Genomic DNA, 17,872 nt, shown 5'->3' on the forward strand with positions numbered 1-17,872 from the left:
TTGGGATCGTTGAAGTCAAGTCATCCACACTATCAAGCCTCCATTTTGGTATAAATTTTGGTTGAACTTGAAATGGCATGTATAGGACTACCCTTGTTGGTTGAATATGTTGTGATGTATATATGTACGGCCATGCGAAAATGGCTCGTAAAAGTGAAGTATCGACTTAGTCTAATTGTGGGTTGTATGTATATATTTGGTGTCATGATGTGGCTATGGCTTGAAATGGGAATGTTGGTCATATGATCAGCCATTGGCATGGTTAAAATGATCATATATGAACCTATGTATGGCAAGACTAGTTGGTTCATGGAGACTACCAAAATGTAAGACCTACCTTAAAACAGATGCTGCCAGCTGCAGTGACGTGAATGTGAAAAATCACCAAAATTCGTAGGAATGGAATTAAATAGTGAATAAGCTATGTAAATTAACCTTGATGAGTCTATTTTCATATGGAAGAAACGAAATGGTCATAGGAGTTACATGTTAAGAGATATTAAAGCTATTGTGAGACAGGGCCAGAATGGTTTCTGGGTTCCCTGTCACAACTTTAAAAATTTACTATAAATTATCCAAAAAGAATTAGGAGACATACCTTATATTTAAAGATTCCATTTTGAGTCTAGTTTCATTAGAAACAAACGGCACCAGCATTAAAGCCCTGTACAGAGAGATATTCAAGTTATACCATGCGAAGGTCAGAGCAGTCGATCCCTGTAACATGGGTGACTTTAACTAATAAACTGTACCAATTGGCCCGACCAAAATTCTAGAAATAAATCCATGGATGGATATATGAGTCTAAATTCAGGAAAATTTACGAAACCAGTTTCCAAGTTTTGAAACTCGAGATATGATTTTTAAGGCGACAGTGACGCAGTTTTCCAGCCTGACTGGAAATGTCAAATGGATGGGCAAAACAAGTGAACTTGGCTTGTTAACCCTCGTGTCCCATAACCGGCGATGGTCTCGGGTTCGGGTGTTACAATTTTATTGGTATCGAGCCACGGTTTAGTCGATTCTAGGACTACCGTGATGTGTTTGGGGTCTAGCTATACATGCCATTAAATGATGAATCGATAGTGTGGTGATTTCGACAATTTGACTTTGTGTTTGTTTATAGCAATGGATCCCGATCCCAACCGAGCGATAGCTGATGATGTGGAGAGTGTGCGCTTGCTGCCGCAAGAAGGGACAGCGCCCATGACTCTCAACCTATGGCCAGCAATCCTAATGACGAGTCTAGGCAAGCCTTTTATAGTGTGATGAACGAATGGTTTAATCAATACATTCGAACCAACACTACTGTTCCACAACCTCCATTCCCGACAAATGCAACCCCGCACCTACAATACCTCCGGTGACTGACCAAATAAGGTCAAGTAAGCCCCAATCGATAGGATTCAAAACATGGGGCCACTGAATTTAAGGCTACGGATGATGATGATGCCGAGCGAGCTGAATTTTGGTTGGATAACACTATCCGGTGCTCGATGAGCTATCCTCACACCCGATGAGTGCTTAAAGTGTACCATCTCCTTGCTACGTGAGTCCGCCTACTATTGGTGGAGTACTCGACTGTGGTGCCTAGAGAGCAAGTGACTTGGGAATTCTTTCAAACCGAGTTCAAAAAAGTATATCGATCAGAGATTCATCGACCAAAAGCGGAGGGAATTTCTTGATCTTAAGCAAGGTTCTATGTCCGTTATCGACTACGAACGAAAGTTTGTGAGGCTTAGCCGACGACGCGAGAATGCATTTCGTCCAAGCTATTATGTGTAAACGCTTCGAGGATGGGCTGAATGATGATATAAGGATGTTTGTTGGCATTCTCGAGATACGAGAGTTCGTAGTACTTGTTGAGCGAGCTTGTAAAGTCAAGAGCTTAGAAAGGAGAAACAAAAGCTGATGTGGGAACCGGAGAATTCGAAGAGGTCCTCGGAAAGTCTCTTCAACAAGCATCGAAGAGATTTCGAGATGATGTGAGCCGGTCTAGAGGCGTTTGGGCTTTTCTAGACGAGGACGCGATCGACCCCCGTGACCACAAGAGTCACCTCGATCGCCGGTGGTGGAAATGATCACCGAGAGAGGGCGAGTGTCCACATTGTGGCAAATGGCATTCGGGAGCTGTTGGTTTCGTGATCGCCTCGCTATAAGTGTGGATCGGCCGACCACTTTATGAAGGATTGCCCGAGGATGCATGAACAGAATGTAAGTCGAGTGCAAACCCGGGTGCTACCATCGCCGAGGTAGGCCACCTAGAAATATGGGCAATGTCGTTGGCGGTCGAGAGGATCTAGAGATGCTACCATCGATCTCGAGGCTCGTGCTCTGCTAGGACTTATGCCATACGCCGCACGCCGAGGATGCTGCCTCTCCGGATGTTATTACCGGTACTTTCACTCTTTTCAATACAAATGTGATTGCTTTGATTGACCTGGTTCTACTCATTCATATATATGTGAAACCTTAGCATCCAAAGAAGACTTTGCCCATTGAGTCTCATCGAGTTTGTAATTCGGGTGTCAAACCCCTTGGGTCATTACGTGCTTGTCAACAAAGTGTGCAAGAAAAGTCCCCTAGTGTTCCGAGGTTCTTGTTTTCCGGCGGACTTGATGCTTTTGCCGTTCGATGAGTTCGACGTTATTCTTGGTTTGGATTGGTTGACCATGCACGATGCGGTTGTAAATTGCAAGAGCAAGACTATCGATTTGAGGTGCGCGAATAATGAAATAATTTGGGTTGAGTCTACGGACTTAAAGGGGTTGCCAGCCGTAATATCAGCGATGTTGGCCCAGAAATATGTAAGAAAAGGGTGCGAAGCGTACCTTGTGTACGTGCTCGATGACAAGGAATCAGAAAAGAAACCCGAATCTGTGCCCGTGGTTTGTGAATACCCGGATGTTTTCCCCGAAGAATTGCCGGGTTTACCACCTGTTCGGGAAATAGAATTTGGCATCAAATTGGTACCGGTACCACTCAATTTCGATAGCTCCGTGATCGTATGGCACCAACGGAATTAAAGGAGTTGAAAGCTCATTGCAAGAATTGGTGGATAGAGGTTTTGCTCGCCCGAAGTTTTTCGCCTTGGGTGCGCCAAGATTGTTCGTGAAGAAGAAGGATGGAACCATGCGGCGATTGCATCGACTATCGCCAGCTTAATAAAGCAACGATAAAGAACAAATATCCGTTGCCACGTATTGATGACTTGTTCGATCAACTGAAGGGAGCCTCGGTGTTCTCGAAAATAGATTTGAGATCGGGCTATTATCAATTGCGAATCCGAGATTCGGACGCACCCAAGACCGCCTTGAGCGAGATATGGTCACTATGAGTTCCTAGTGATGCCGCTTGGGCTCACTAATACCCTCCGCGGTATTTATGGATTTAATGAATCGGATCTTTAGACCATATTTGGATCGATTCGTAGTCGTGTTCATTGATGACATTTTGGTCTATTCAAGAAATGAGACCGAACATGCTGAACACCTGCGGTTAGTGCTGCAAATTTTACGGGATAAGCAATTATATGCTAAGTTCAGCAAGTGTGGGTTCGGTTAAGAGAGGTTAGCTTCTTGGGTCATGGGGTATTCTGATCGGTATTCGAGTCGACCGAATAAAATTTCAGCCATACTTAATTGGAAGCCTCAGAAATATTCTTGAGGTTCGGAGCTTTTGGGGCTTGCCGGTTATTACCGACGATTTGTAAAAGGCTTCTCAACGATAGCCACGCCGATGACGAAGCTACTCCAAAAGGATGTTAAGTTCGAATGGACGGAGAAATGCCAAAAAAGTTTCGATCAACTGAAAACTTATTTGACTGAAGCCCCAATTCTAGTGCAACCCGAGTCCAGCAAGGAGTTTGTCATCTATAGCGACGCCTCTCTACTTGGGTTAGGTTGCGTATTAATGCAAGAAGGTCGAGTTGTGGCCTATGCGTCGAGGCAATTAAAGCCACATGAGAAAAATTATCCGACTCATGATCTCGAATTGGCCGCCATCGTATTCGCCTTAAAGATTTGGCGACATTACTTATTTGGTGAAAGGTGCCATGTATACTCGGATCACAAAAGTCTCAAATATTTGATGACCCAAAGAGACTTAAATCTGCGACAAAGACGTTGGCTCGAGCTGTTAAAGGATTATGAGTGATCATTGACTATCACCCGAAAGGCGAATGTGGTTGCGGATGCCTTGAGTCGCAAATCGTTATTCACTTTACGAGCGATGAATGTGCACTTGTCTGTCCGATCCGACAGTGTGTTAGTGGCTGAATTGAAAGCCAAACCATTATTGACACACCAAATTCGAGAAGCTCAGAAAGTCGACGACGAGTTGGTTGCAAAACAGGCTGCGTGTGTTCCGAACAAGGACTCGGAGTTTCAAATCGACGATGACGATTGTTTGAGGTTCAAAAGTCGTCTGTGTGTCCCAAAGAATTCGGAACTCATTTCGATAATTCTAAATGAAGCCCATTGTAGCCGAATGGCAATCCACCCGGAGAGTACGAAGATGTACAATGATTTGAAACGTCGGTTTTGGTGGCATGGTATGAAGCGAGACATCTCCGACTTTGTTTCGAGATGTTTAATATGTCAACAAGTGAAAGCGGAACATCAGGTGCCTTCAGGATTACTTCAGCCAATCACGATACCCGAGTGGAAATGGGATCGAGTCACAATGGACTTTGTATCCGGACTGCCATTGTCAGCAAGTAAGAAGGATGCGGTTTGGGTCGTGGTAGATCGATTGACTAAGTCGGCCCACTTTGTCCCCGTACGCACGGATTTTTCAATGGACAAATTAGCGGAATTGTACGTTTCTCAGATTGTGAGATTACACGGGGTGCCTATTTCCATCGTGTCGGATAGAGATCCGAGATTTACCTCGCGACTTTGGAAAAAGTTGCAAGAAGCTTTGGGTACCAAGTTGCATTTCAGCACCGCCTTTCACCCCCAAACCGATGGTCAATCCGAGCGGATAATTCAGATACTTGAGGATATGTTAAGATGTTGCGTCCTCGAGTTTAGTGGTTCATGGGAACGGTATTTGCCGTTGATTGAATTCGCTTACAACAATAGCTTTCAATCAAGTATTAAGATGGCACCCTACGAGGCCTTATACGGTCGTAAATGCCGTACACCATTGTTTTGGACTGAGCTCGGTGAAAGCAAGATTTTCGGGGTGGATTTGATTAGGGATGCTAGACAGAAAGTGAAAGTAATCCGTGAAAGTCTGAAGATAGCCTTCGATCGTCAGAAGTCGTACGCGGATATGAAGCGTAAGGATATCGAGTATCAGGTGGGTGATAAAGTGTTTCTCAAGGTATCGCCTTGGAAAAAGATACTCAGGTTCGGCCGTAAGGGCAAGTTGAGCCCGAGGTTCATTGGGCCATAGGAGATATCAGAGCGAGTCGGTCCAGTGGCATATCGTTTGATTTTGTGTAACACCCCGAACCCGTGACCGTCGCCGGTGTCGGACACGAGGGGTTAATGGGCCAAATCTTCTCAAGGTACCAACCAATTTGGCATTTCCAGACAGGCTGGGAAACTGCGTCACTGTCGCCATAAAAATCATATCTCGAGTTTAAAAACTCGGAAACTGATTCCGTAAATTTTTCCTAAATTTAGACTCATATATCTATCCATGGATTTATTTCTAGAATTTTTGGTTGGGCCAATTGGTACAGTTTATTAGTTAAAGTCACCAATGTTACAGGAGTCGACTACACTGACCTTCGCGCGTTAAAACTTGAATATATCTCTGTACAGGGCTTTAATACTGGTACCGTTTGTTTCTAATGAAACTACACTCAAAATGGAATCTGCACATATAAGGTATGACTTCTAATTCTTTCTGGATAATTTATAGTAAATTTTCAAAGTCACGACAGGGGACCCAGAAACCGTTCTGGCCCTGTCTCACGAGAACTTTAATATCTCTCAATATACTGCTCATATGGTCGTTTCGTTCCATCCATATTAAACTAGATTCATCAGGGTTCAATTGCATAATTTATTCACTATTTAATTCTACTTGTACTATTTTTAGTGATTTTTCAATCTCACCTCACTGCTGCTGTCTGCAACAGTTACTGCAGTAGACTATGCCAATTTCATGAATCTTTCCTTGGCCTTAATCATCCATCAAACATGACACAAATTATGGCCACCTTATCAAAATTAAAGTTTCTAAGACTCGTGGCTATAGGTTCTAGCATCCCACTCGACGACCACATAGGCCATTTTCACATGGCTTAAAGTTTACAACCCACAGCTCAACAAAATATAATAGCCTATACATGCCAAATGTTCTTCAACAACGAAGACAATACCAAAATATTTCAGCCGGTGTGATGACTTCAACGACGGTTCCGAGCACGCAACAACACGAGTCCACGAGACCTAAAATGGGTGACAAGAAAACACCGAGTGAGTTTATAACTCAGTAAGTCATAAGCACTTTACAATTATCCATTAGCTAAATTCATCACAAAGTGAAACAATGAAACAAGGCTAGGTACTTCATCCATATCGAACTATACCATAATTCCTCGGACCTTTCGGTTCAATCTCATACCAAGCCATACATCCACATTTCATATTTATACGATAAGATATTTGAGGCATTTTCACACACTAACTCATTTTCACCACAATCACACAATTGCAATCATCACATAGATTTAAAGCTTACCAAGCTCAACCCCGAGCATGAACATATTGTCTATTCGTCATGAGCTCAAGGTACTTACCCGATTCGCTGTCTGCGATTAACTCGATAATGTCGCACACTCAGTGCCAATTGTAATACAAGAGCATATAGTGAATCCGCACACTTAGTGCTATATATTTTCAGCTCGCACACTTAGTGCTATAGAATCAAACTCGCACACTTAGTGCTGTACAATTTTATACCCGCACACTTAGTGCCAATCTTGTCACCGTCTGCATTTATACCCGCACACTTAGTGCCGTGACCAATACCTTATGCATTTTGCTGCCTTTATACATTCAACAATGGCATCATTCCATACACATACATTTTCATTTACACATCAATTCATTAAACACAATTGCATATATATTATGATCATTTAAATCAATACAAAATATATGCTTAATGACTTACCTCGGATGTTGTCGCACGTTTTCAATGGCTATTCGATTACTTTGTCTTTCCCCTTGTCCAACTTTGATCCTTTGAGTTCTTGAGCTAGTTCACACAAATTTAACTTATTAAAACCTCATTATGCTAGCTTATGGCGAATATGACAAGGAGTTTAAATGGTCATATGGCCACCCTTTTGCTTGGATACACATTGGTCATGCACATTTTATATTACATCAAGCAATTCAATACAATTCATTCAAGCATCAAGGAAAAGCTAAGGCCCTCAATAGGCTACCTAAGGCCGAATATACACATCAACATATGTATTCGCTCATGTGGCCGAACATACACATTCATGTTAAGGCCGATTTCCACACTTGATACATTCAACAAGTAAGGTCGCTTGTATCGACTTAACACCAATTTGATTCAAGTTCACAACTAGGCTAGTATGCATATATACACTAGTAAATCAAACACTAACATTTGTACTTCACCTTACTAGCACTTCTCATTCAAATGACATGAACAACGAACATAGTTTCCTTTTATTTCCTACCATGGCCAAATGCCATACAACACCATACCATGCATCATTACAAGCTTTACCTTTAGCATGCAAATAACATCCACAAATCCACCTTAGTTGAACCTTAACTCATCTTCATGCCTCACCACCACAACATCAAACATCAAACATCAATGATACCAAGAAGACAACACCCATGGTCGAATATCATCCCCATTTCATGGTAAAGGTTTAGACCATGGGTTAGGTGGAACTCAAACTATCAACTAAAAACATGCATAAATCTCATGGATAACATCAACATACCTTAGTCTAGCAAACTCCCATGGCTGATTTTCTCAAGCTTCCCCTTTCTTCTTAGTACATTCGCCAAGCAAGGAGAAAATGAGAGAATGAACACTTTTTTTTCTTTCTTTCTTTGTTTTGTTTCTCCCATGTACGGCAAGGGGGGAAAGCATCCACACTTTTTTTTTTTTGTTATCATCATTATCTTTTTTCCATTTCTTTAATGCTAACTTTCTTAATTTATTGTTTCCTACATGCATCACTAGTCTAACATGTTGGAGACATGTTTCCACCCATAGTATGGCCGGCCATCATGCTTCATTTTGGCTAATTTGACATGCAAGGACAACACTTTCCCACATGTATTAATAGGCCACCTTACATTTGCCTAGCACATTTCTAAATTTTCTCACATAAGTCCTATTTGATAAAAATTCACTTACAATTAACAAAATCCAAACATGAAATTTTCACACATGCATATATACATATAATGAGCATCAATTATGATGGTTAATTATTATTATGACTCGGTTTAGTGGTCCCGAAACCACTTTCCGACTAGGGTCAATTTAGGGATGTCACAACTCTCCCCACTTAGGAAATTTTCGCCCCGAAAATCTTACCAGTAAATAGGCTCGGTATCGCTCTTTCATAGAGTCCTCAAGTTCCCAAGTGGCTTCTTCCATTCCGTGTTTATGCCACAACACCTTCACTAACGGGATTTTCCTATTGCGCAACTCTTTACTTCACGCCTCATAATGCGAACCGGTTCCTCTTCATAGCTCAAATTAGGTGAATCTCAATCTCGGATGGAGCAATTACGTGCGATGGATCGACCTATATCGTCAAGCATCGAGACATGAAAACGCTAGAATCCTTTCGAGCTCGGGGGCAAAATTAATCGATATGCGATCGCCCAACTCGTTCGGATACTTCATATGGCCCGATGAACCTCGGACTCAATTTGCCCTTACGACCAAATCTAAGCACCTTCTTCCAAGGTGAAACTTTGAGAAAGACCTTGTCTCCAACCCGATATTCAACATCTTTTCTTTTCAAATCCGTGATACGACTTTTGGCGATCCAAGCGACTTTCAAACTTTCACGAATTACTCGAACTTTTGCTCGGCATCCTTAACCAAATCAACCTCAAGAATTTACCTTCACTAAGTTCACCAGAATAATGGGGTACGGCATTTACGATCGTATAAAGCCTCGAAGGCGCCATCTTAATACTTGATTGAAAGCTATTGTTGTGCTTAATTCAATCAAAGGCGTATACTGCTCCCATGAACCACTAAACTCAAGGATACAACATCTCAACATATCCTCGAGTATTTGAATTATCCGCTCGGATTGACCATCGGTTTGGGGTGGAAGGCGGTCTGAAATGCAACTTGGTACCCAAAGCTTCTTGCAACTTCTTCCAAAATCGCGAGGTAAATCTCGGATCTCTATCCGACACGATGGAAATAGGCACCCGTGTAATCTCACAACTGAGAAACGTACAATTCGGCTAGTTTGTCCATTGAAAAATCCAGACGCACGGGGATAAAGTGAGCCGACTTAGTCGGTCTATCGACAACGACCCAAATCGCATCCTTCTTACTCACCGACAATGGCGGTCCGGATACAAAGTCCATTGTGACTCGATCCCATTTCCACTCGGGTATCGTGATCGGTCAAGTAATCTCAAGGCACTTGATGTTCGCTTTCACTTGTTGACATATTAAACATCTCAAACAAAATCGAGATGTCTCGTTTCATACCATGCCACCAAAACCGACGTTTCAAATCGTTGTACATCTTCGTACTCCGGGTGGATTGCCATTCGCTACAATGGGCTTCGCTCAAAATTATTGGAATAAGTTCCAATTCTTTGGAACACAGACGACTTCGAACCTCAAACAATCGTCATCATCGATTTGAAATTCCGAGTCCTTGTTCGAACACACTCATCCCGCTTTTGCAACCAACTCATCGTCGACTTTCTCGAGCTTCACGAATTTGACGATCAATAATGGTTTGGCTTTCAATTCAACTACTAACACATTGTCGGGTAGGATAGACAAGTGTACATTCATCGTCATAAAGCAAATAGTGATTTCGCTTAAGGCATCCGAACCACATTAGCCCTCCCGGGTGATAATCAATGACGAGCTCATAATCTTTTAACAACTCGAGCCATCGCCTTTGTCGCAGATTTAAGTCTCTTTGGGTCATCAAATATTTGAGACTTTTGTGATCCGAATACACATGGCACTTCTCACCAAATAAGTAATGTCGCCATATCTTTAAGGCGAATCGATGGCGACCAATTCGAGATCATGGGTCGGATAATTTTTCTCATGTGGCTTTAATTGTCTCGACGATAGGCCACAACTCGCCCTTCTTGCATCAATACGCAACCCAACCCACGTAGGGATGCGTCACTATAAATGACAAACTCTTTGCCCGATTCGGGTTGCACTAGAATTGGGGCTTCACCAAATAAGCTTTCAGTTGATCGAAACTTTTCGACATTTCTCCGTCCATTCGAACTTAACATCCTTTTGGAGAAGCCGTCATTGGCGTGGCTATCGTCGAGAAACCTTTTACAAATCGTCGGTAATAACCGCAAGCCCCAAAAGCTCCTAACTTCGGTAACATTCCTTGGTGGTTTCCAATCGACTATGGCTGAATTTTGTTCGGGTCCACCCGACACCGATGCGACACCACGTGCCCCAAAAAGCTAACCTCTTTCAACCAAAATTCACATTTATGAACTTTGCGTATAATCGCTTATCTCGTAAGATTTGCAACACTAGCCTCGTGTGTTCAAGATGTTCGGGCCATCTCTCGAATAGACCAAAATGTCATCGATAAATACAACTACGAACCGATCCAAGTATGGCCTGAAAATTCTATTCATTAAATCCATAAACATTGCAGGGCATTAGTGAGCCCAAACGGCATCACCAAGAATTCGTAGTGACCGCACTCGCTCTAAAAGCGGTTTTGGTATGTCCGATTCTCGGACCCTCAACCGATAGTACCCGACCTCAAATCTATCTTTGAAAACACCGAGGCTCCCTTTAATTGATCAAACAAATCGTCAATTCGTGGCAATGGATATTTATTCTTTATCGTCACTTTATTGAGTTGACGATAGTCGATGCACAACCTCATGGTTCCGTCCTTCTTCTTCACAAACAATACAAAAGCGCCCATGGAGAAAAACTCGGTCAAGCGAAACCTCTATCCGTCAATTCTTGCAATTGAACCTTCAATTCCTTTAATTCCGTTAATGCCATACGATACGGGCTATTGAAATCGGCGTAGTACCCGGTACAACTTCGATGTCAATTCCACTTCTCGAACCGGTGGCAATCCAGTAACTCCTCAGAAAAACATCCGAATACTCACAAACCACTGGTACCGATTCGAGTTTCCTTTCCGTCTCTTTACTTCCAAACACATACGCAAGGTATGTTTCACACCTCTTTTTCACATACCTCCAAGCGGTCATAGAAGATATTATCATTGGCGCTCCTTTTAAATCAAGAGACTCGACTCGGACTACCTCATTATTTGCACTCCTCAAATCAATGGTTTTCCTTTGCGATCCACCACCGCATCATGTACGGTCACCAATCCATACCAAGAATAACATCGAATTCATGAAATGGTAGAAGCATCGATCGGCCGGAAAACAGATTCTCGAATTATTAGGGGCATCTCTTGCACACTTTATCAACGAGCACGTATTGACCCAAAGGGTTTGACACTGAATTACGAACTCAAGAGACTCAACAGTAGAGTCTTATGGATGCTAAGGTTTCACATACATATGAGTGAGTAGAGCGGGGTCAATCAATGCAATCACAATAGTATCAAAGAGAGTAAAAGTACCAGTGATAACGTCGGGGAGGATGCCTCCTCGCGCGCGGATGGCATATGCTCTAGCAGAGCACGGGTCTCGGATCGGACGGCCAGATTAGAGGCTCTCTCTCGATTACCACCCCTACCTCCAGAGATTCTCTGGGGCCTACCTCCACCGTCGCTCCACTAGGTCTTGCACCTTGCGCCTTATTCCTCTCATCTAGCTCCGTGCAATCTCTAATGAAGTGGTCCTTGAACCGCATCCATAACAGCCCTATTAATGACTTACCCCAACATTCACCTAGGTGTCGTCTTCCACATTGGGGGCATTCAGTCTCTCTTGATGATTATTGCCCACACTAGCTACTGAAGTAGCTCGGGAGTCCGTCAATGGTCGGGCTCTAATGGAAATTCCCGCATCGTCCTCGACTTCATCGGGTGTCCTCCCGAACCTCTTTACAGCCGAGAACGGAGCTTTACTCGTCGATCTTTACGGTAATCTCTTGCTTCAAATTCAGCTTCTTCTTCTCCTTCCCAAGTTCTTCCGCTTTGCGTGCTCGCTCGACTAGTGTCACGAACTCCTTTATCTCCAAAATTCCCACTAGTAACTTTAACTCTTCATTCAATCCTTCTTCAAATCTTTTGCACATCGCAACCTCATCAGCCACACACTCCGAGCATACCGACTAAGTCTTACGAAATCATGTTCAGATTCAGATACGGTCATCCGCCTTGCTTGAGTTCCAAGAATTCCTTACGCTTCGATCGATGAACCGTTGACTAATGTATTTCTTTCGAAATTGGATTGAAAGAAATCCCAAGTAACTCGTTCATTTGGGACTATGAAAATTAAAGTCCTCCACCAATAGTAAGTGAGTCTCATAACAAGGATATAGCACACTTAAGACATTCATCGGGTGTGCATGACAGTTCATCTAACACTCTAATGGTGTTATCGAGCGTAACTCGCCTTTTCAAAGATCATCGTAACTATGGCCTTGAACTCCTCGCCCCACGCTTCCTAATCAAGTCCACGGTGGTTTACTCACCTCACAGATCAAGAATCGGAGGCATTATGGCTCTTGGGGTGGAGTATTTAAATTCGGGAATGGTTGGACAGCCGGGTTGGTTCGGGCATATTGCGCGACCCACTCATTCATCATGGTGAAGAAGGCTTGTTTCGCCCTTCATTTTGATTATTCGCGGATGATCGAGGCTCAACGGGCGGTGTCCCTTGCGCAGAGCAGCCGCTACACTTTCAACGTCATCCGCCAAGGGTCTCTCTACCCGGGTTCCATTGCTAATCAAAACAAAAAATTTCAACCGTCAGAAGTCATCACATTATTAAGCACTAACAATTTGGCATGTATAGCTAGACTCACACGTGCTATGGTAGTCCTAGAACCGACTAAACCATGGCTCTGATACCAATAAAATGTAACACCCCGAACCCGTGACCGTCGCCAGTGTCGGACACGAGGGGTTAATGGGCCAAATCTTCTCAAGGTACCAACCAATTTGGCATTTCCAGACAGGCTGGGAAACTGCGTCACTGTCGCCATAAAAATCATATCTCGAGTTTCAAAACTCGGAAACTGATTCCGTAAATTTTTCCTGAATTTAAACTCAATTATCTATCCATGGATTTATTTCTAGAATTTTTGGTTGGGCCAATTGGTACAGTTTATTAGTTAAAGTCACCAATGTTACAGGAGTCGACTACACTGACCTTTGTGCGTTAAAACTTGAATATCTCTCTGTACAGGGCTTTAATACTGGTGCCGTTTGTTTCTAATGAAACTAGACTCAAAATGGAATCTGTAAATATAAGGCATGACTTCTAATTCTTTCTGGATAATTTATAGTAAATTTTCAAAGTCACGACAGGGGACCCAGAAACCGTTCTGGTCCTGTCTCACGAGAACTTTAATATCTCTCAATATACTGCTCATATGGTCGTTTCGTTCCATCCATATTAAACTAGATTCATCAGGGTTCAATTGCATAATTTATTCACTATTTAATTCTACTTGTACTATTTTTAGTGATTTTTCAATCTCACCTCACTGCTGCTGTCTGCAACAGTTACTGCAGTAGACTATGCCAATTTCATGAATCTTTCCTTGGCCTTAATCATCCATCAAACATGACACAAATTATGGCCACCTTATCAAAATTAAAGTTTCTAAGACTCGTGGCTATAGGTTCTAGCATCCCACTCGACGACCACATAGGCCATTTTCACATGGCTTAAAGTTTACAACCCACAGTTCAACAAAATATAATAGCCTATACATGCCAAATGTTCTTCAACAACGAAGACAATACCAAAATATTTCAGCCGGTGTGATGACTTCAACGACGGTTCCGAGCACGCAACAATACGAGTCCACGAGACCTAAAATGGGTGACAAGAAAACACCGAGTGAGTTTATAACTCAAGAAGTCATAAGCACTTTACAATTATCCATTAGCTAAATTCATCACAAAGTGAAACAATGAAACAAGGCTAGGTACTTCATCCATAACGGAACTATACCATAATTCCTCTGACCTTTCGGTTCAATCTCATACCAAGCCATACATCCACATTTCATATTTATACGATAAGATATTTGAGGCATTTTCACACACTAACTCATTTTCACCACAATCACACAATTGCAATCATCACATAGATTTAAAGCTTACCAAGCTCAACCCCGAGCATGAACATATTGTCTATTCGTCATGAGCTCAAGGTACTTACCCGATTCGCTGTCCGGGATTAACTCGATAATGTCGCACACTCAGTGCCAATTGTAATACAAGAGCATATAGTGAATCCGCACACTTAGTGCTATATATTTTCAGCTGGCACACTTAGTGCTATAGAATCAAACTCGCACACTTAGTGCTGTACAATTTTATACCCGCACACTTAGTGCCAATCTTGTCACCGTCTCCATTTATACCCGCACACTTAGTGCCGTGACCAATCCTTATGCATTTTGCTGCCTTTATACATTCAACAATGGCATCATTCCATACACATACATTTTCATTTACACATCAATTCATTAAACACAATTGCATATATATTATGATCATTTAAATCAATACAAAATATATGCTTAATGACTTACCTCGGATGTTGTCGCACGCTTTCAATGGCTATTCGATTACTTTGTCTTTCCCTTGTCCAACTTTGATCCTTTGAGTTCTTGAGCTAGTTCACACAAATTTAACTTATTAAAACCTCATTATGCTAGCTTATGGCGAATATGACAAGGAGTTTAAATGGTCATATGGCCACCCTTTTGCTTGGATACACATTGGTCATGCACATTTTATATTACATCAAGCAATTCAATACAATTCATTCAAGCATCAAGGAAAAGCTAAGGCCCTCAATAGGCTACCTAAGGCGAATATACACATCAACATATGTATTCGCTCATGTGGCCGAACATACACATTCATGTTAAGGCCGATTTCCACACTTGATACATTCAACAAGTAAGGTCGCTTGTATCGACTTAACACCAATTTGATTCAAGTTCACAACTAGGCTAGTATGCATATATACACTAGTAAATCAAACACTAACATTTGTACTTCACCTTACTAGCACTTCTCATTCAAATGACATGAACAACGAACATAGTTTCCTTTTATTTCCTACCATGGCCAAATGCCATACAACACCATACCATGCATCATTACAAGCTTTACCTTTAGCATGCAAATAACATCCACAAATCCACCTTAGTTGAACCTTAACTCATCTTCATGCCTCACCACCACAACATCAAACATCAAACATCAATGATACCAAGAAGACAACACCCATGGCCGAATATCATCCCCATTTCATGGTAAAGGTTTAGACCATGGGTTAGGTGGAACTCAAACTATCAACTAAAAACATGCATAAATCTCATGGATAACATCAACATACCTTAGTCTAGCAAACTCCCATGGCTGATTTTCTCAAGCTTCCCCCCCTTTCTTCTTAGTACATTCGGCCAAGCAAGGAGAAAATGAGAGAATGAACACTTTTTTTTCTTTCTTTCTTTGTTTTTGTTTCTCCCATGTACGGCAAGGGGGGAAAGCATCCACACTCTTTTTTTTTTTTGTTATCATCATTATCTTTTTTTCCATTTCTTTAATGCTAACTTTCTTAATTTATTGTTTCCTACATGCATCACTAGTCTAACATGTTGGAGACATGTTTCCACCCATAGTATGGCCGGCCATCATGCTTCATTTTGGCTAATTTGACATGCAAGGACAACACTTTCCCACATGTATTAATAGGCCACCTTACATTTGCCTAGCACATTTCTAAATTTTCTCACATAAGTCCTATTTGATAAAAATTCACTTACAATTAACAAAATCCAAACATGAAATTTTCACACATGCATATATACATATAATGAGCATCAATTATGATGGTTAATTATTATTATGACTCGGTTTAGTGGTCCCGAAACCACTTTCCGACTAGGGTCAATTTAGGGATGTCACATTTTGCCCCCTGAACTCAAAAAGGTTCACGATGTCTTCCACGTTTCGATGCTTCGACGCTATAGATCCGATCCGTCGCACGTGATTAGTCCATCAGAAATTGAAATTCAAGCTAATATGAGTTATGAGGAAGAACCGATTCGTATCCTATCACGAGAAGTGAAAGAGTTGCGAAACAAGCGGGTTCCGCTAGTGAAAGTGTTATGGCTCAAGCACGGGATAGAAGAAGCTGCTTGGGAGACCGAGAACTCTATGAGAGAGCGATATCCGAACCTATTTACCGGTAAGCTTTTCGGGGACGAAAATCTCTTAAGTGGGGGAGAGTTGTGACACCCCTAATGTGACCCTAGTCAGAGAGTGGTTTCGGGACCACGAAACCAAGTCACAAGAATAATTAAGTGTTATATTCCGTGCTTATTGTATGTGGAATTGGTATGCGTAAATATTTCGTGTCTCGATTTTTATTAATTAGGTGCAAATTTATAAGAAAGGACCCATGTGCTAGGACTTGAAAATGTGATAGGTGTATTTTAAGTGGCCTAATAATGCATGAAGTGAAATAAATGGAGTTGCATGTCAATTATCCCATTCCCTAAGGTGGATGGCGGCCATGACAAATTATGGGCAAGGGGAAACATGTTCCCAACATGTTTTACTAATGGATGATGTTAGAAATGATAAAATAAGAGTATGAAAAAAAAGAAAGTGTTCATTCTTCTCCATAGGCTTGGCGAATGTCCTAAGGAAAGAAAAGAAAATTTGTTCATCCTTTCTCATCTTCTTGGCGAAAATACTAAGGGAAAAGGGGAGGATTTTTGCTTCATGCTTGGGTTGGAAGAGACCTAGAGGAGATTTGGCTAAGTTTACATCAAGATTAAGGTATGTATGAGGTTGTGTTGGGAGTTTCATGCATGGTTTGGTTACTAATTTGATGTGCATGTTAGCCATGGCTCAAATCCTTGTTATGCCATGGAAATGGTATTTGGCCAAAGTTGTTATGGTGATAAAGCCATTGCATGCTAAGTGTGAAGCTTGATGATGATGCATGCAATGATGGATTGTCTACTCTTGAGTGAGATTTTGAGTTTTCTTTTTGTGTTTAACCATGATTGAAGTTGAATGGAGCATGATTTTCATATTTGGCCATGATGCATTCATGAACATGGTTCATGCTTCTTGCATGTTAGTTAAAATTTGTATTTTGGATGGCTATGGACATCTTGAAATTCGCCATGCTCATATTGTATATATATGTTTGCACATGATGTTTTGGCTATGAAGTAAGTGATGAATATATTGGTTTAAAGAAGAAGATGTGGAAGAATGCTTGTGAAATTGCAAGCACAATTCGGCCTAGCACACATATAAGCGCTTGATGCTATATTATAAGTTTTGGGCCACAATGTGCAAAGCATTAACTAGTAAAATGCATGCTGTTTTTGTGAGGTATTATGCAAAATTGACCTCAACATGTACATGAATATTCGCCTTGGGTAGCCTATTGAAGGCCTTAGCTTTTCCTTGATGCTCAAATAAATTGTATTGAATTGCTTGATGTAGTATAAA

General features: G+C 41.7%; 1 long non-coding RNA gene across 1 annotated transcript; it reads right to left on the reverse strand.

Moving 5' to 3' along the window:
• Positions 1-13,901: 13,901 nt before the first annotated feature.
• LOC128290098 (uncharacterized) lies at positions 13,902-14,633 on the reverse strand. Its single transcript, XR_008279741.1, has 2 exons — positions 14,544-14,633; positions 13,902-14,192 (listed from the first exon to the last, which is right to left on the reverse strand). It is a non-coding gene; the product is annotated as an uncharacterized LOC128290098 (long non-coding RNA).
• Positions 14,634-17,872: the final 3,239 nt, after the last annotated feature.

This window comes from Gossypium arboreum, chromosome 3 (genome assembly GCF_025698485.1).
Source record: "Gossypium arboreum isolate Shixiya-1 chromosome 3, ASM2569848v2, whole genome shotgun sequence".
Taxonomy (NCBI): domain Eukaryota; kingdom Viridiplantae; phylum Streptophyta; class Magnoliopsida; order Malvales; family Malvaceae; genus Gossypium; species Gossypium arboreum.